Source organism: Podarcis tiliguerta (assembly GCF_965153285.1).
Source record: "Podarcis tiliguerta genome assembly, chromosome: 14".
NCBI lineage: Eukaryota > Metazoa > Chordata > Lepidosauria > Squamata > Lacertidae > Podarcis > Podarcis tiliguerta.
In genome coordinates, this window is record NC_139547.1 from 18,015,876 (window position 1) to 18,035,817 (window position 19,942).

The 19,942-nt window shown below is 45.9% G+C and overlaps 1 long non-coding RNA gene across 2 annotated transcripts; it reads left to right on the forward strand.

Annotated features, from left to right (window-relative positions):
* The first annotated feature begins 1,950 nt into the window (after window positions 1-1,950).
* LOC310663897 lies at window positions 1,951-19,668 on the forward strand. 2 transcript variants are annotated; one of them, XR_014504645.1, is made up of 4 exons: window positions 1,951-2,928; window positions 9,508-9,598; window positions 10,629-10,795; window positions 18,587-19,668. It is a non-coding gene; the product is annotated as an uncharacterized lncRNA (long non-coding RNA). The 2 variants fall into 2 exon arrangements; XR_014504646.1 differs by lacking the exon at window positions 18,587-19,668 and having other exon boundaries at window positions 10,629-12,035.
* Window positions 19,669-19,942: the final 274 nt, after the last annotated feature.

The window sequence follows — 19,942 nt, forward strand, 5'->3', positions numbered from 1 at the left end:
ATTTAATTAATTTTTATTTTATTAATTTTTATTTTATTATTTTACTTTTTTATTTTAACACTTTTATTTTACTTTTTTATTTTACTTTTTGTTCTCTATTTGCACATTTTTTATTTTACATTTTGTGGACATTTGTGCACATTTTTGTATATATTTTGTATATATTTATTTTGTGCATAGAGGAGTAGTTAAGGGTAAGTGTAGGGTTAGGCTTAGGGCTGGGGCTGGGGTTGGGGTCAGAGTTAGGCTTGGGTGGGCATTTTAGATAGCTAGTTTAGAGAGGAGGGTGGGAATTTTTCGTGAACAAAATGTGCAGACTGTAAGTAGCATTCCTTTGCTTTCTCCTGGTCTCCTGCTGGGGGCAGGGTATGAGTCTTGGGGTCCCCTGCACAGCCTTAGCTCTCTTGAAATCAAACCTGGCCAGTCTTCTCCAGAGAGCTCAGCTCCTCCACACTCTTTCCCTGCCTTCCCCTTTTCTATCCCCTCTCATCATTTACATTTACTAGGACATTCCTAGCTCACTTTTCTCCCAGGAGCTCAAGGTGGCCTTCATGATTCTCCCTGCCACCAACTGTTATCTTCGCAGCAGCCCTGCAAAGTAGGCTAGGCTGGCCCAAGGTCCACCAGGGAGTTTCATGGCTGAGTAGGGATTCGAACCCTGCTCTCCCAGGTCCTCCTAGTCCAGCGCCCCAACCATTACACCGCTGCCTGGCTCCATTTTGCATCTCTCCAGCTGCCCTACGACTTTGGCCTTCTCCCCCTTCCTGGGAGTCTCTCTGGCTTCAAGGAAGACTCCACCACCTTTTTCATGTTCTGCTCCTCTTCTGGGACACCTTGATGCTTGGAGGACCTTCCTAGGGGTCTCCCTCTGTTAAACGTTCAGGAAATGTCAGAAGCCCAAGGGAGTATAAGTTCCTCAATTACGTTTATTCAACATTTGTCAGTGACAACAGCTCACTCATAGGAAAACAAGAACCGAACTGACTGGACAACACAATAATAATGCCGGAACATGAACTGACCATTGACAGTTGACAATTGCAAATGCATGTGCTTACTTGCCATTAGAATGTTTGTCTACCAACGCCTATACGATTGGTTAGAACGCGCCTTGTAACATAAAATGTGTTAAACCCAATACATAACACCCTCCTTCTCCTGGAAGGGTAAGGTAAAGGGACCCCTAAACCATTAGGTCTAGTCGTGACCGACTCTGGGGTTGCGACGCTCATCTTGCTTTATTGGCCGAGGGAGCCGGCGTACAGCTTCTGGGTCATGTGGCCAGCATGACTAAGCAGCTTCTGGCGAACCAGAGCAGCGCATGGAAATGCTGTTTACCTTCCCGCTGGAGCGGTACCTATTTATCTTTTTAAAAAAATAATATTTATTACTTTTCCAACAATTAAAAGACTACATAGAAGAAATAAAAATGGACAATACAATACAATACAATACAAAAACACTACATAACACTAACACTAACACATTAAACTAACAAAACAAAACAAAAACAATTTAAAACACATCAAACAATTTCAATATCTTATCTTCCATTCACTTATTTCAACGACCTCCTCACACCTCCCTTTTTGTATTCCACTTCTATTAATTATTTCAGCAATTCCTTTCCATCTTCCTCTGTTTTCTATCCTATAGTTATCTTAAGACATTCTAACCTTATTTTTTCCTTTAACACTCTATTAATCTATTTATACTTAATTCCTTATAACATTTCTACTAAAGCCATATAACTTCATTCCAACTTGCACCTTGACGTGCTTTCGAACTGCTAGATTGGCAGGAGCAGGGACCGAGCAACGGGAGCTCACCCCATCGCGGGAATTCGAACCGCCGACCTTCTGATCAGCAAGCCCTAGGCTCTGTGGTTTAACCCACAGCACCACCCACGTCCCTTTCTCCTGGAAGGGTAGGTCTGTCCTAAGAAGACGAGGCAGAGCAGCCCTTTAACAGCTGGCAATGCTTCTCTTTTCTTTGGGCTGGAGCTCTTGAACCCATAGCACTTGGGGCCTCCTTTCTCTCTCTGCCAGCCCTCAGGGCTGCCTCTTTCCTCTTTCAGGTCTCTTTCAGGTCACTGAACTGCAGAGAGATGGAAGGAATTGGGCCAGCCGCCCCTCCTCAAACACAAACACCCCCCAAGAATTGGGGCTGCCAGTTTCTGAGTCGGTCTCTCTGCTCGTCTCTACTAGGTTCAGGTGCTTAAGATGCCTGATCGGCCGCAGCAACAGAGTGCCCCCCCCCCCCCGCAAGGCCCAGAGCAGCCGGTGGCATCAGGTGAGCAAGTGGCCCTTCTTTTTGGGACAGAGGAGGGCAGGAATGGGCTAGGGGAGCAGCTAGTCAAAAGATGCCCAGAGCCAGATGACTGGATCCGACCCAAGGTCCATCTGGGCCAGCGTCTGGAAACCCAACCACCCTGTTTTGTGGGGTCCGATGGAGGAAGCAGGGGGCTGGGCTGTGGGGCAAGGTTGGGGGTAGTTGTCAGCAGGAGGGGCACCTTCCCTGGGGAGCCATGTTTTGGGGGCATGAGGCCAGGATTGGCTCCCAAGGCCTGGGGTGTCCCTCCCCTGTAGTAGGACTTGGAATCCAGGAGAAAACTCTTGCAATAGCATTGCCAGGGGCTTGGGGATGAACATATTGCACAGCTCATACTCTCCCCTGCCTGCTCCTTCAGCCAGAAGTGGGGGCAACAGCATGTGGGTGGGGGGCACATCAAATGTCAACCCCCCTCAGGATGTCACCTGGGGCGGGCTGCCGCCACTTCACCCCCCCTTCCGATGCCTCTGGCTAAGCTAGAAAAAAGACCAGTCTTCTGCCCCCTTCCTGGAGCCTGGATTCCGCATAGGAATACATACCTACAAGTGTGAGATGGAAGCCAAAATCTGGGTCAAGCCAGAAGGGATCTCTTCTATCGTAAGTACAGTAATTGCGAGCCAAAGGAATTTCTGTTGTCAGAAGCCTGAGCTGTGATCAGCATCTAGGAAAGCCAGTAAACTCCCTGATGGGATGAGAGAAACAAAGCTGGGCAGAAAGGATGCAAGGATTTCCATCCTTCCTAGGTTTTGGGACAGGCAGATGCACTTCCAAAAGTTTTATTTGGTTTTACAAGTTCATTGACACAACTAACATTCTTGCAAATATTAAAATTAAAACAAGATTCTGCCGAATCTTAGGACTTCCCTCCTCCTCTCCGTGGGTTCTTTAAATACCATATTTTTCGCTCTATAAGACGCACCAGACCACAAGACGCACCTAGTTTTTGGAGGAGGAAAGCAAGAAAAAAAATATTCTGAATCTCAGAAGCCAGAACAGCAAGAGGGATTGCTGCGCAATGAAAGCAGCAATCCCTCTTGCTGTTCTGGCCTCTAGGATAGCTGCGCAGCCTGCATTCACTCCATAGGACCACACACATTTCCCCTTACTTTTTAGGAGGGAAAAAGTGAGTCTTATAGAGCAAAAAATACAGTACCTCTGTCAACTGCATATTATAAATTCATCCAAATTTCAGTCTTCCATAATATCAAAAGTCTTTGTCACATTGCAAGAGTTATTTAAAGCATGCCAAAGAGTTCAAGTGTTTACAGAGTTCATTTAGATATAGTCTATATGTATCCCATTCTCTATTGAAGTTTTGATCCTCCTGATTTCTAATTTTCCCGGTCAATCTTGACATCTCTGCATAGTCCAGTAGCCAATCTGCTTTTGTAGGTATCTTATCATCTTTCCAACTCTGGGCAAGCAGCATCCTTGCAGCAGTAGTAGCATACATGAGCAGTCTTTTCAATTCCTTCGGTTACAATTCCTAACAAAAAGATTTCTGGTTTTTCAAAAAAACCCATTATTTTAAACTTTTTTAAAAAAAGTTCATTATATGTCATTTCCCAGAATTCCTTTATCATTTTACAATTCTACCACATATGATAGAAGGTCATCCATCAATTTATGATCTTTATTTTTAAAAAAATCATGGAGGTTTGTCTGCAATTTAATGTGAATTTCCCCTAAAAGACATATTCCAAATGTGCACCAACAACAAGTTGGTGAGCCCTGAATGCTTGGTCTGACTTCACACCCAACCAGGGGTGCCATCTCCTTGGGGCCAAGCCCTTTTGGGGGGCCCCTATATTTTGGGGGTAGGGGCTGCCCCTCCCCCAAGTCCAAGAAATCAACATTTGATGATCTCCTTCTATCGGTCCACAATAGAAAGTGTCCTTTCATACTGCATCACAGCGTGGTACGCTGGTTTGACACCAACTGATAGGAAAAGCCTACAGAGGGTGGTGAATACAGCACAAGATATTATGGGCTGTCCCGTGAATCTGCCGGATGAAATAGCGGAAGAAAGTTGCCTCAGGAGAGTGAGGAAAATTCTCAGGGGTGATTCACACCCTGGCCGGCACTTTCTTGATCTCCTGCCCTCAGGCAGAAGATATAGAAGCATGATTAGTCGCACCAACAGGGTAAAGAACAGCTTCTATCCATGGGCTGTTAGGCTGCTGAAGGAAAAGATAACAACAGGGCAACTGGCTTTTGGGTTTGGTGGGTGTGCGTCAGTAAACAAGGGGAATTAAGACTAAGAGAGCTGAGTGGGGGGGGGGGTTGTTCGTGTAATCTTACTGTATACAAGTTGTACAAGTGACAATAAAGTACAGTCTTTCAATTTCAATAAAAGAAGCATGGAGCGAAGTGGCCAGCTCCTTCTCCTCCTTCTCCTGCCGTGGAGGAGGAGGAGGGTTGAAGCAGCCTTCCGCCAGTGGAAGAGGAAGCCGCCAGTTATCGAAGCCACAAGGCCGCCATGTTCAACTCCGCCCCCAGCTCCTCCCAATGCCCTGACATCACGGGCACGACATTGGCCTCCCCGATTGCCCTTGCAAGCTGGCACCTCTACATCCTACACAGTTTTGAGCAATTAGGCATTCAGAGTTTGCGCATGATGCCTATGTAAGACAGGCTTCTCTATACAGTGGTACCTCGGATTAAGTACTTAATTCGTTCCGGGGGTCTGTTCTTAACCTGAAACTGTTCTTAACCTGAAGCACCACTTTAGCTAATGGGGCCTCCTGCTGCCGCTGCGCCGCTGGAGCACAATTTCTGTTCTCATCCTGAAGCAAAGTTCTTAACCCGAGGTAATATTTCTGGGTTAGCGGAGTCTGTAACCTGAAGCGTATGTAACCTGAAGCATATGTAACCTGAGGTACCACTGTACAAGTGCAGCGTGGGTGCCACAATTGATGGATTGCATTTATATCCCGATCTTTTCCCAGCATACCATACCTTCAAACATTTTGCAAGAAAAAAATGGGGCACCCCCATCTCCAACGCTTGCCCCCTCCCTGCTACTGACCGCTTTGTCGCTCATCCACTCGGCCCCTCCATTTTCCTTCTCTCTCACCTTTGCTGTTTTGGCTCCCTGCTCAGAGGCCTAGAGCGGCCTCAGGAAGGTTGCGCTAATCCCTGCCACGTCCAGAGATGCCGCTCAGCCTAGAGCGGCCTCCAGGAAAATTGGAACATCCCAAATTGGGTGGGTTCTGTAAATTTGGGTTGTCACAATTATTATTATTATTATTATTATTATTATTATTATTATTATTAGAATTTATATACCACCCTATGCCTGGGGGTCTCAGGGCGGTTCACAGAATAAAATCAAGATACAGTGGTACCTCAGGTTACATTCGCTTCAGGTTAAGTACTTAACCCGAGGTACCACTGTATAAAACCACAAAATACATAACAAAAATAAAAGCGACAACCCAATAACCCCCCCCCAAAAAACCCCACATTTTAAAAGGGCATAGGATGTCAGTCAAATGAACCAAAGGCCTGGTTAAAAAGGAACATTTTTGTCCGGTGCCTAAAGGTGTCTAATGAAGGTGCCAGGCAAACTTCCCTGGGGAGAGTATTGCACAGATGGGGAGCCACTGCAGAGAAGGCCCCGTTCTTGTGTTGCCACCCTCCACACCTCTCGAGGAGGAGGCACGTGAAGGAGGGCCTCAGAAGATGATTCAGGATCCGGGTAGGTTTATATGGAAAGAGGTGGTCCTTGCGGTATTGCGGTCCTGAGCAGTTTGAGGTTTTATAGGTCAAAACCAGCACTTTGAATGGGGCCCAGAAACTAATTGGTAGCCAGTGCAGTCGGACCAGGATTGGTGTAAAATGCTCAAACCGTCTTGCTCCGGTGAGCAACCCGGCCGCTGAAATTGGGACACTTGAGGGGTTTGGCATACCTGGTTTTCCCTTTCCTTATTTAATCCCCACAACAACCGACTGAGGTAGGGTAAGCTGAGAAATAGTGACTGTGGCCCAAGGTCACCCAGTGAGCTTCATGGCTGAGTGGTGATTTGAACCCAGGTCTCCTAGGTCCTGGCCTGACAATCTAAGTACTACACCACACTGGCACACTGCATAGAGTGAGAAGGGTGAAGTATCTTGCTTTACAAAAGACAGGTGAAATGGATGCCCGCAGTCTGAAATGTAAACTGAGTTGTGAATTTTGGGGGAATAATTTTGGCAGGTTCCCGCACCCTTCCCATCTCAGTAACACAAAACAGCATCAAGTTCTGTGGTGCAGCTCTGCCTTTTACGGATTTTTGATCCTCAGCTGGATTGATGGGTTTTATCAGGTAATGGACACAGTCAGGGCTGAGGTTTTCTATTACCTCACAAAATTGAAGAAACTGATGTGTTGTTCCAATATATCAGAAAAGCAACGTGCCTTCTCTTGCTTCCTTGCAAAAATGACAGACGGGGAGGGTGGAAAATAGTTTAGTTTTTCAAAAGTGCCATGTGCTTTTTTTTTGCTGAACCAAGAGGAAAGATTCCCCAGCAAACTGAAACTCTTTAAATAGTATTTGCACAGAAAGCACACACAGATGGATAGTTTCATATAAAGCGCCTTTATTATCTGGGGACTATTGCCCTAGTAACAGCCATCTCATTCTCATTCTATATTTACCTTCTAATGACTATTCTGTTACTACTCAATTCCTACATTTCGTAATGCTTCCATGCTTTCTTTATCTCCATGCTTTATCGGTGTGTACTTACATGCATTTGGGACGCAGGTGGCGCTGTGGGTTAAACCACAGAGCCTAGGACTTGCCGCTCAGAAGGTTGGTGGTTCGAATCCCTGCAATGGGGTGAGCTCCCGTTGCTCGGTCCCTGCTCCTGCCAACCTAGCAGTTTGAAAGCACGTCAAAGTGCAAGTAGATAAATAGGTACCGCTCTGGCGGAAAGATAAACGGCGTTTCCGTGCGCTGCTCTGGTTTGCCAGAAGCGGCTTAGTCATGCTGGCCACATCACCCGGAAGCTGTATGCCGGCTCCCTCAGCCAATAAAGCGAGATGAGCACCGCAACCCCAGAGTCGGTCACGACTGGACCTAATGGTCAGGGGTCCCTTTACCTTACTTACATGCATTAACACAGTGGGGCCAGTTCAGATGTGACAACCATGTTGTAAAACACCAGGAGCCTTGTGTTTGCATGCTCTGTCCCTTCCTTGTTGAATCCTAGGCAGCTTGGGTACTTCTGTGGTGGTTTGTTTAAACCATTGTTTCCCATTGCACCAGAACCAGGGAACTCTGGTTTAACCACTCTGCTTACAAACAAGGCTTTGGGTAAATACATTGCAAAGGGCAGTCCCTAACATTTCTTTAAAAGAAATGGATGAACGAATCTTCTGCTGGAGGTCACTGAATGAATTATTGACAAAGCACACGCCATTTTGCAGCCCGAGTCAAAGGACCAGATGGCAACCCTCTCCCACGAACAAAGGCCAAGTGGACTAGCAGTTGAATCTTCCTTGAACAACAGTGTCAAGATAGCGTCTCTCCTTGCACTTGAGGCTGAGATGGGGCAGGGCAGCTCATGCAGTACACACAGTTCTGCCCTCCAGCACAGAAGGAAAGCCAGGGGATTGAGAAGGGCTGGTGGTAAGGCTGTCAGTGTTTCCCTCCAGCATCCACCACCTGAGGCAGTTGTCTCACTTTGCCTAATGGTAGGGCTTGCCCTGATCATCACCTTGGGCTTTGTGGTAGCAAGTGAATGGTCAGCCATAACCATCAATTTTATTATTCTGGGCTTTTTTTCTGATTAAAAAAACACCAAGAGAGGCACAGGAGTCTCAGGAACTGGCCAGTGGTTCTTTTGTCAGCTTCACTGATTCAAAAAATAGAAAACACACACACACACACAAGCCCCTTCTTCACTATACATTTAAAGCAGTATCATATCACTTTAAAAAGTAATGGCTTCCCACAAAGAACCCTGGAGGCTGTTAAAGGTGTAAAGGTAAAGGGACCCCTGACCATTAAGTCCAGTCATGACAGACTCTAGGGTTGCAGTGCTCATCTCGCTTTACTGGCCGAGGGAGCCGGTGTTCAGCTTCCGGGTCATGTGGCCAGCATGACAAAGCCACTTCTGGCGAACCAGAGCAGCGCACGGAAATGCTGTTTACATTCCCGCCAGAGTGGTACCTATTTATCTACTTGCACTTTGACGTGCTTTCAAACTGCTAGGTTGGCAGGATGTTAAGGGTGTGGAGAGCTACACTTCCCAGAGTTCCCTAGGAAGGGAGAATTCATGTTCAGCCACTCAGGGAACTGTTACTCAAGGAGGGGCTACAGGTTTCCTAACAACACTCAGAACCCTTAACAAACCACACATCCCAGGATTCTTTGAGGGAAGCAATTACCGTTTACAAAAACGCAAAGAAGCGTTTACGATACCCATGTGGAGAAATGTATTTGGCAGGTGCATAAAAACCTCCCTCTTTGACTCCACTCACTTTCGCCTCTGGCCATGCCCGCCTTTATTTATTTGATTTGTTTGTTTAATAAAATTTATACACTGCTTGTTCATTTTTTTAAAAAAAAACCCTCAATGTCTCTGGCCTCGCATACCACTGGCGCTCGGCCCTCAGTACGTCATCCAAGAGGAAATCCGACCTTCAAGCTGAAAAAGGTTCCCCACAACTGGAGATTTTCTGTTGGTATTAAACACCTTCCCTCTTTCTGTATGTTTTAAACCTTCCTGTCTAAGCTTCAGAGAATGAAAACAAGGTTTCTTTTTGTTGTTGCTACTGCTGCTGCTAGCAAAACTGTTCTTTTTTAAGAAGGAGGGGGGGAACGGGGAGATTCTAATAATGGAACCAGTTGGAAGAGGAAGATTATAATAGCCCATCCAATCAAGGAAGTGACAATAGCCAATCAGGAGAGCTGAGAAACAAGAGTGTCATGATTATGCAAATCCCTTTGTGGTGATTGCTCTACATCTCTCCTCAACCAATCGGCATTCACAAGTCCAAATCAGAGAATTAAAGAAAGGAGAAATGTGGAGCCGGAGCTTACAGTAGCAGTTCTAAAACTGAGTTTTGGGCCCTCAACCCTGAGCTAATGAGTTGATGCAGGACTGATGAGACCAAACAGTGTATTTTCTTAACCGGTTTTTAAAGTAGTTTGCTTTAAGTAAACATTTTTTGATTTATGCACCCAGATAATCCAAATTCCACCTCAAGGAAAGGGTCCTTCTGTGGAGAAATTATGCAGGAGATCTCAGGGCCAGCTTCAATCCCCAGCATCACCAGGTAAGACTCAGAAAGATCCTGGTCTGAAAGCCTGCCTGGAGAGCTGCTGCCAGTCAGTGCAGACTCTACTGAGTTGGACGAATTGTCTGACTCTGTGTAAGACAGATTCCTGCATTCCTAACCTGAATGCACTTTGCAAATTGAGAAATACAAGTGATATCTCTTGTTTTCCATCAATCCTTCTGCAAGTTTTGTTGTTGTTTAGTCATTTAGTCGTGTCTGACTCTTCGTGAGCCCATGGACCAGAGCACACCAGGCACTCCTGTCTTCCACTGCCTCCCGCAGTTTGGTCAAATTCATGCTGGTAGCTTCGAGAACACTGTCTACCCATCTCGTCCTCTGTCGTCCCCTTCTCCTTGTGCCCTCCATCTTTCCCAACATCAGGGTCTTTTCCAGGGAGTCTTCTCTTCTCATGAGGTGGCCAAAGTATTGGAGTCTCAGCTTCAGGATCTGTCCTTCTAGTGAGCACTCAGGGCTGATTTCCTTAAGAATGGGTAGGTTTTATCTTCTTGTAGTCCATGGGACTCTCAAGAGTCTCCTCCAGCACCATAATTCAGAAGCATCAATTCTTCAGCGATCAGCCTTCTTTATGGTCCAGCTCTCACTTCCATACATCACTACTGGAAAAACCATAGCTTTAACTATACAACCTTTGTTGGCAAGGTGATGTCTCTGCTTTTTAAGATGCTGTCTAGGTTTGTCAATGCTTTTCTCCCAAGAAGCAGGCGTTTTAATTTCATGGCTGCTGTCACCATCTGCGGTGATCATGGAGCCCAAGAAAGTAAAATCTCTCACTGCCTCCATTTCTTCCCCTTCTATTTGCCAGGAGGTGATGGGACCAGTGGTCTGCAAGTTTTACTATTTCATAATTTAGAACAGATTGCTAGATAAATCATTGGACCCCCCAAGGATCATTCATTGGTAACTGTATACCTGTTTGGCTCCCAAGATTCCAGCAGGTAACAACCATTTATTTTCAGGTGTCATAAGGAGTAGCATCTTAGGTTTTTTGTTTTATCGGAATCTGCAGTTCTCAAGGACCTGAATTCTGCATTTTTCTGCTGCTCCCATGGAATTGAGGCTAACTACCCAGAGTCCTAACTAATGATCTTAGTTATGTACGCTGTCGTCAGATCTGGCCAGATGTCCCCAGTGCAAAGCATACTTCCCCATGGAGCCATTGCCGTTCTCCTGAAGGTCAGCCCACAACTAAAAACTCTGAAATTTAACTCTGAGTCAACACTGTTTGTTTAATTAGAGCAACTTATTTCGGAGCAGCCATTTAATCATTTCTCAAGTCGCTAGCACGACCCAGAATCGCCCATGTGTTTTCCAAGGTGTAATTATTCAGCATGACTGAGTAGTCTTTTCTGGTGGCTGAGAATGAGAAGCAAGGCAGCAACATCCCCATACCAGAAGTTCACACACTTTACTTTGATTCTAGATGAAGGGAAGTTGCAGCCTTTGCAGATATCCACTCACCCACAGAATGGGGAATGGAGGCCTGGAATGATGAATGGAAACATGCAAAAACGGGAAGCTGCCTTATAACAAGACAGACCATTGGTCCATCTAGCTGAGCATGGATTACACGGATTGGCAGAAGTTCTCAGGGGTGTTCAGACAGTGTCTTCTTTCAGCCCTACTTGGAGATGCCTGAAAAAGCAATACAGTGGTATCCTAGTTCTTAATCTGTTCCGGAAGTCCGTTCTAAAACCAAGGCGCACTTTCCCATAGAAAGTATTGCAAAATGGATTAATCCATTCCAGACATTTAAAAACAACCCCTAAACATGAATTTTGCTATCTAATGAGACCATTGGTCCATAAAATGAAAGCAGTAATCAATGTACAGTACTATAAAATAAAGAAGACAGTATTGTAGATGATAAAAAATAAAATTCTTATTATTTTCTTACCTGCACTGATGACAGTCATTGTTTGGATGGGGGGCTTTTATCCATTTCCGCAGTCACACAATCAATCAGTAGCTGAACTGGGTTCCACACAGTCACAAAAACAAATTAACCAAAAAAGCCTCAAAAACAAAAATGCAAAATAAATAGCTAAAACAAAAGCGCCTAACTTAATCCATTCCGGAAGTCTGTTTGACTTTTGAAATGTTCAGAAACCAAGGCGCAGCTTCTTATTGGTGCAGGTGCCCCGGAAACAATAGCCGACAACCGCATCAGATGTTTGACTTCCAAAAAACGTTCGAAAACTGGAACAATTACTTTCGGCATTTGGGAACCAAGGTGTTTGAGTACCAAGGCTTTTGAGAACCAAAGTACCACTGTACAGAATACACAAGAATTTAAAGCACATGTGAAGTTTCAATACAGCCCAGAGAAGCTTGGATCCAGACCAAGCTAGATGCCCCTGGTTCCCATTGAAATCAATGGGACTAAGTCACGGATAACTTGTCCCGGTGAATTCAACTAGACCTAAATGCTGCCAAGTTAATCTGGATCCAAGCCAGAATGAACTGATGGTTCCTGTAGGTCTGGGACAGGACACCTGTGGCCCTGCAGATGTTGTTGGACTCCCCAGTCACCTGTCCAAGGGTCAGGGATGATGGGAGTGACAGCCCAACATCACCCAGAAGGTCACAGGTTCCCCTTCCTTGCTGAAGAATGAAATGGAGATTCCAGAGCTACTGAAGCAAGGCAGAGCTGGATCAGAGTCAAAACTGTTCAAGCAAAGCACCTTGCCAGCTAATGATAATCCTTGGCTGGCCTGAAACCAATCTATTATATCTTATTGCAGTGCATTTGATATATTTCGGGGTAGACTCATTTCTCCTGCTTATCCAACACCTAGAGCTGTCAGTGACTGGCATACTGTGCCTGTTGTGCCAGGCGGCGCCACCAGCCAGGTTTGCAGCCTGCAGGTAGCATGCAGAGAACAGAGGATGCTAAGCTAAGTCTCTCCTAGCACATTCCTTGCCCCGCTGCTGCACAACAGCCCTGCAGTGTTGCCTGCTGGGCCTTGCTACCCAGTAGCAGCCACTGCCACCCTCTCACTCAACTCTCACAGCCCAGATGGGAAGGACTGGGCTGCACTGAGGCCCAGCTCTATGCCAGGCATAGGCAAACTCGGCCCTCCAGATGTTTTGGGACTACAGTTCCCATCATCCCTGACCACTGGTCCTGTTCGCTAGGGATCATGGGAGTTGTAGTCCCAAAACAGCTGGTGGGCCGAGTTTGCCTATGCCTGCTCTATGCTGATGCAACCTCCGCTCCTTGGCCCAACCTGCTCAGAACTTGCTGGGGGAATCGGGGCTGTCTTCCAGCTGCCTTATCCCATCCAAGAGATCAAAGCAGCTTGGGGACCCCAGCCAACTTCCATAATAATAATAATAATAATAATAATAATAATAATTTATTTATACCCTGCCCATCTGGCTGGGTTTCCCCAGCCACTCTGGGCGGCTTCCAACACAATATTAAAATACAGTAATGCATCAAACATTAAAAGCTTCCCTAAACAGGGCTGCCTTCAGATGTCATCTAAAAGTCTGGTAGTTGTTGTTCTCTTTGGCATCTGGTGGGAGGGCGTTCCACAGGATGGGTGCCACTACCGAGAAGGCCCTCTGCCTGCTTCCCTGTAACTTGGCTTCTCACAGTGAGGGAACCGCCAGAAGGCCCTCAGCGCTGGACCTCAGTGTCCGGGTAGAACGATGGGGATGGAGACGCTCCTTCAGATATACTAAAGCCCAAGAACTCTGAGACCAATGCCCCCTGAGTTTCCCAGAGAACTCCCTCCCAGTTTGCTCAGTGTGTAAAGGCAGCCCATGCTCCCCGAGCCTCTCCCAGAGTTCAGAAGAACATGCTGGTTTATTACAACTCTGCTCTTAAACATTTCGTAGAATGGATTCCAAGCGTCAAGACAAGTGGGGATGATCAGCTTCCTGGTGGCATGGGAAATCTGGCCCAAATCTGGTGCAAAGGACAAAGCTGTAAGGGTGGCTCCACTTTTAAAGGCTCTTTTCCCTCTCCGTGGAGGGAGTGGTCTCTGGCTTTTTCTGACCACAGTCAATTTACTATGGATGCCATTTCTACCAGGCAGGCATCCTAAGTACCCTTGTTCATTTGAACAGAACTGGTGGGAGATACACGATTGCGTGGCTTAGATAAATGGCGGGGGCAGGAGACCATGCCAGATGCACATGGCTGGGAAACAAGGTCACATACCACTACTCCCACTTCAGAATACTGGAAACAAAGTCAAATTAGGTTCCTGTAAGCAGAGGGTAGTTCTATATACCGTATTTTTTGCTGTATAAGATGCACCAGACCACAAGACGCACCTAGTTTTTGTAGGAGGAAAACAAGAAAAAAAATATTCTGAATCCCAGAAACCAGAACAGCAAGATGGTAGTGGAACAAAGGCTCCCCCTGCCCTCAAGACACTTCATGCGGCTAAGCCAGAAGCCAGGACAGCAAGGGGGGTCGCTGCGTAGTGATTCCTCTAGCTGTCCTGGCTTATGGGATAGCCGTGCGCAGCCTCTCCCAGGCAGTGGGATGAAGGCTCCCCCAAGAGCCGTGCTCCCTTTAAAGAGCTGCATGGAGCATGTGTGCGGCTCTTGGGGGCTTTTCCCTGAGGAAGGAGAAGGGCAGCCCTTTCTCCTCCTCGGGGAAAAGCCCCCAAGAGCCGCGCACACACTCCACGGGGCTCTTTAAAGGGAGCGCTGAGCAGAGCCTCCCACCTGCATTCGCTCCATAAGACGCACACACATTTCCCCTTACTTTTTAGGAAGGGGAAAGTGTGTCTTATAGAGCGAAAAATACGGTAAGTGAGGTCAAGCAAAGCCGTGCTCAGGATCCAAAAGGCAAGAGAGGAAGGCAGGTAGCACCCTGGACAGCTCCGAAGAGGGCCTAGCCAAGGAAACAAGGCCAGTTTGAGTATGACTCCGGCAGGCGACCAAACCAAGCCTTGGCTGTAAGTAGGACTGCAGCTCCTGATGACTGAAACTTCTATCCCTATCAAGGGACCCAGCCTATTTTAGTACCATTGACTCCAGTGGCGAGGAGGAGGCTGTGGTTCTGCTATTTCTTCTGAAGTCCACAGTAAACAATGCAACCACCGGCACCATGTGGTGTTAGAACTCCTGAAGAAGCAGGGGCATTGAAGACTGGTTCTGAAGGTCCAATTTGCCTCCTGGTCTGAAGCCCTGGAGAGCTTCTGCCAGTCACTGTAGGTGAACCATGGCAGCTGTGTAAGGCAGCTTCCTATGGTCCTAAACACTCTATGAAGACAGGCTGTAGCTCAGTGGTGGATCATCTGTTTTGCATGCAAGAGGTCCCAGGTTCGGTCCCCAGCGTCTCCAGGAAGGGCTAGGCAAGACTCCCTATCTGAAATCCTAGAGAGCTGGTGCCAGTCAGTTTAGACAACACTGAGCTAGAAGGACCAGTCGTCTGACTTGTATAAGGCACACTGCTATGTAAGTTGGTCAAAGATGTCCTCTGTTTGCATGGCCTCTTCTCCTGAGGATAAGGAATCAGAGCCCCGGCTCATGACTGACTTGGCATCACTCAAATTGCAAAACAACTTATAAAATATTCCAATGAGAATTCAAGAGGTGATCCCTCCTGCAGACCTGCAAATCCCTTGGCAAGAACCTATAATTTTAAAAATCCATTTCCCCCATAAGCAACAGCAATCTCCTCATTTCCCTGATGCAGGTCCCACGAAAAACCCTGCCGATGCGAAACAGAACGTGTTGTTAAGCCAACCCTTCGCCAATCAGGCTTACGGCATTGTCTTGGATGTCCCTGGGAAGAGGAAACATGACCGAGGGATGAATTAATATTTCTGTTTAATTAAGCGGACTTCGAAGGATGTGCACCATTTTTAAAAGTTTATTGGATGTCACAATTTAATGAACTGAAAGGCCACATTGTACAGTAACTTTGTAAAGAAAGGCATCATTACATCTGACAGTTACCAAATGCCCCAGTTAAATTAAAACAGATATACCCTAAAAACCTGGGAAGGGTGGAAACATCCTTCTTGCCTTACTCTTTTAAGTAAACTGGATGATTTCCATATGGTGGTCCTGGCCCAGCAAGAATTTGGTGTGAACCACATCCCATGGCAAGCCATGGGACCAAAGTTATTTACAATTCTAATTTCTTGAATTAGTCGCGATGGAACATTTATTGTGACCAGCTGAGTCAAGTGCAACCCTTAAAACACACTAAGAGAAGTAGGATCGGTTCTAAACAGTCTGTTGACTTTATTAATTTTCACAGTACCCTTTCGTTGTGTATATAACCATTTTATTTATAAGGCATAAATACAAAAAGAAATAACGCTCATCATTATTATTTTAAGTAATACCATCTAGTACATTTTTTTTCTCAGTCACACTAAGGATTATAATGTACCTATAGCTGCATTATTATTAGTAGTAGTAATAGTAGTAGTAGTAGTAGTATCTCCATATAAAAGTCTATAATGTAGAATACAGTTTATAGCATTTTTGTTAAAATAACTGTTACACAAGATTGAACACAGTATAGTTTGCCAGCTACTGCTGCCAGATTATTTCTACTATACAAAAAATAATAAGGATCCACCTTCCCTGAATTTCAACGCTCGCAGTGAGCTTGAATCGCACTACAACTCTTTAAATATCACCACCCTGATCCAGCAAAGGAAATCTGCACAAGTGTGCAGATGCCTGCATATTTAGTCAACGTGAGTGCAACCCCCCTCACCTGTATCATGATGTTCATATATTCCCTTCCGAAGTGATTGGAGGAATTTGAAAGGGGAGGGGTATCCCCATCTGGGGCCATAATTTGTTATGCTAATTGCCCACAGGTGTAGCTGGATCAGAAGCGGCAACCTTTTTTTTAAGGGAATTGGGGAGGGGGAATCAAAATATTGCTTGACAGACCCAGAGAAATGCCCTTGAAGTTGATGCATATATGTCCTGGAAGCTTGTTAATAGGGCATAGAGACAAGATGGGAAGCTGGCCACTGATGGGACATTGACGGACACGGCTTCTACAATGGACTAGATGAAGCAGCTGGATGAGTGCCGCTGCAATATTCTGATATTTAAAACACCGTCCATGCAACCTCTTTTACCACAAGCCAACTGCAACGTGGAGCAAGAAAACCTCCCTGATCAACCCCTATGTTCGGGGCTGGGTCCAAGATGCGGTGCACCAACATTCAAGGGGAGGCCTATGTCTTGTGCTACAGTGATTATGCACAATGATTGCAATTGTGGTTGCAGTCACTGGTCACTTCCAGACAACCTGTTGATTGAGCCTTCATCCCGATTTGTTTGCAGAACCTTAGCAGGGAGGTTATATGGGGGTGTTATAGGGTTGTTCTTGTTTTTTTATTTCGATCATGTATTTTGTGTTTTTATATTGTGATTTTATTCTGTGAACTACCCTGAGACCTGCGGGTATAGGGTGGCATACAAATGTTAATAATAATAATAATAATAATAATAATAATAATAATAATAATAATAATAATAATTGCCAGCAGATGTCAAGGCAATAAACAACTATTTTACTTTTAAAAGACAACTGAGGGAGGCCCTGTTTAGGGAAGTTTTTAATGTCTGATGCTGTATTGTTTTTAATATTTGGTTGGAAGCCGCCCAGAGTGGCTGGGAAAACCCAGCCAGATGGGCGGGGTATAAATAATAAATTATTATTATTATATTATATTAAATATTAAATATTAAAAATAAAACTAAAAATATAATGCCAGTGGCTTCTTGATCACTCTTTCCCATTTGTTTGTGGCGAGGCTATATAAGGCAAACAATCGTTACCCCACACTTCTGAGCACATTTCGCCATCGTGGACCTTCCTACAAAAAGTTTGTGTGTGTGTGTGTGTGTGTGTGTGTGTGTGTGTGTGTTTTAAATGGAAATGGTTTTGTTGAGGAAGAACACCAAATTCACTTCAACCGCTGAACCTGAATTGGTCTGGAAGTGGCCAGTGTTTTTGGCAAAACTTCTTGCTGAGTCGGTTACAATGCTCCGGCGCACACAACTTGCAAGGCCATCTCATGGAGGACCAGCTGTGCTACACTCCCTGCCCACGACCCATGTGTGAGCCAGGGGATCTATGACAGTGCCCCATTCCCCCGCCTCCCTTTTAGTGCGTGTATGTCAGAAATTGTGCAAGCAGCACCCTCCACAAAACCAGCCGTCCCCATGGAACACCCTGTTTATGTATCATCTGAGCAGCAGAGGGGATACAGGCAACAATCCACACCCACAATACAAAGGTCTGCAAATTTGCAGGAACCTGGCAGCATTTTCACTTAAATTACAGAATAGCATCTTCTGAAGTATATATTGCATGAATATCAATGTTTCCTATTTGTGCTTAAAACCTGGGTCCTTAATATAAGCACCCAGCAGCTGACTATTTGGAGAACTAATAAAATAAAATAAAATAAAAATACCTTGGCAGAATTTGCAGTTTTCGACTACTTAACGCTGGAATAAAGCAATTGATTTCAATGGGAGCAAACTTACAGGGTCTCTCCAAGCCAATTGGCCTAGCCTTTGCTGGTGTCTTTTCATCTGTGGTAGCTACTGCCACGTCACAACTCTGGCCATGTACGAAATCCACCGGAAAGTAAGTGGCCAGAATTTGTATACCAGTGATCAGGTCAGGAGGCTGTCTGTTCCACTGGCAATCGACCCTATTCAAGGCCACTGTTTGCCTCTGTTCTGTGCCATTGTGGCAAGGGCCAATTTAAGTGGCACGGCCACTCTGTGGGTCTTGCTGGAAATGTGCCACACGGCATGTTACGTTACAAACCCGAATACACCAACGGCCACTAGGGAGGCATCGTCCTGGCATAGAGGTGTTGCACAAGTCTGGGCTGATGCCCAGGCATTTCAACACAGCAGGCGCCGTGGGCATTATGCCCAGGAAGATGCACTTTTGAACAACCTCCACATGACACCCAGCTAACATTTACAATGAATTTTCCAAAACAGCAAAACGCCAAAATGAAATAGTAATAGAACACGTGACATGAGATATCCTGGAATCAAGGACAACTCCCCCCACCCAAAAAAGCATGCTTGAGACAACAGCCTTCTACAGTGAGCGCTGCACATAACTTATTGCGAAGTGAAGACTTCAGTTCACTTAAGAAGCGTTGCAAAGTGAGATGCTAAAAGAGGCAAATAAAAACAATGAAAACCTGATGGATTCTCAACACAGGGGGGGGGGGGGAGTCAGTTTGGCATTTTGTTGATCTGCTCTTTTGGTTCCTTATCCAGCAGGTCTTCTTCTGCATGCTGCCAGTTAAGAGAGAGGCGTCAGACCTTTCAGCAAGATGACGTACAAGCAGCAGAAGAGGCAGTGCATGAAGGATGGCCATGTGTCCCACTTTATAGAGGGCGATCCTCTAACTCAGGGATGTCCAACAGGTTGATCGCGATCTGCTGGTAGATCCCCGGGAGGTTTTGGTAGATCGCGGTCGATAGCTGAGTCCCTTTCCGCCCCTGCCCCCTCGCCCTGCCCTCCATTGTTGCATGATCTGAAGAACGGAAGATGGAGTTTCCTCAATGAGATTGTTTGTTTCCCCAGCAATCTGTTGGTGAGTGGCTGTTCCTCTTTGTCACCCCCCCAAAGGGACCTTCCTCCAGTTCAACAACTTTGACCTGAACTCCTAAAAAAGGGGGCTTTCCTCCTCCCTAAAGAAAGCTCAACAACTTTGACCTGAATCCCCCCCCCCAAAAAAACAGGGCTTTCCTTCCCCAGAAAGGTCAACAACTTTGACCTGTATCCCCCACTGCCAGTTTTTAATTCTGTGAGTAGATCGCAGTCTCTTGGGAGTGGGCCACCCCTGCTCTCGCTGAAGGAGTCCTCTATACGAAAGGTTACTGGGGCAAGGTCTGCATTTCAAGATGGAAGAACCATGAAAAAGGGAAGGAGGGTGCTTGAAGTTGCCCACCGAGAGTTAACATCTGGACAGCAGACTGAGCAAGCAGATGGGTCTCCTGATCACAGTCTCCCTCATTATGCTGAGATGCATGGCATTTCTACTTAAATTATAGCAATTCTCTCCAAACTGGCATCTCTGCGTATAAATTATCAAGTGGTGGTGGTGGTGGTGGGGGAAACCTGATGCAGATCAGTGTCCTCTTTTGTGCTTCGTATGGCAATGTGTTCTCTATTTTATTTTTGGCAATGCGTAGGTGGCCTTCCTAAGCCATGTGTCAGAGTCAGGTCAGGATTGTGTGTGGCTGCACCCAGATTCAGTACCTTACACCTTATAGGTAAGGAAAGTGTGGAGTACTTGGCTCCTAGTACTTATCCCAGTTTTAATCAATCCAGGGTTTCTT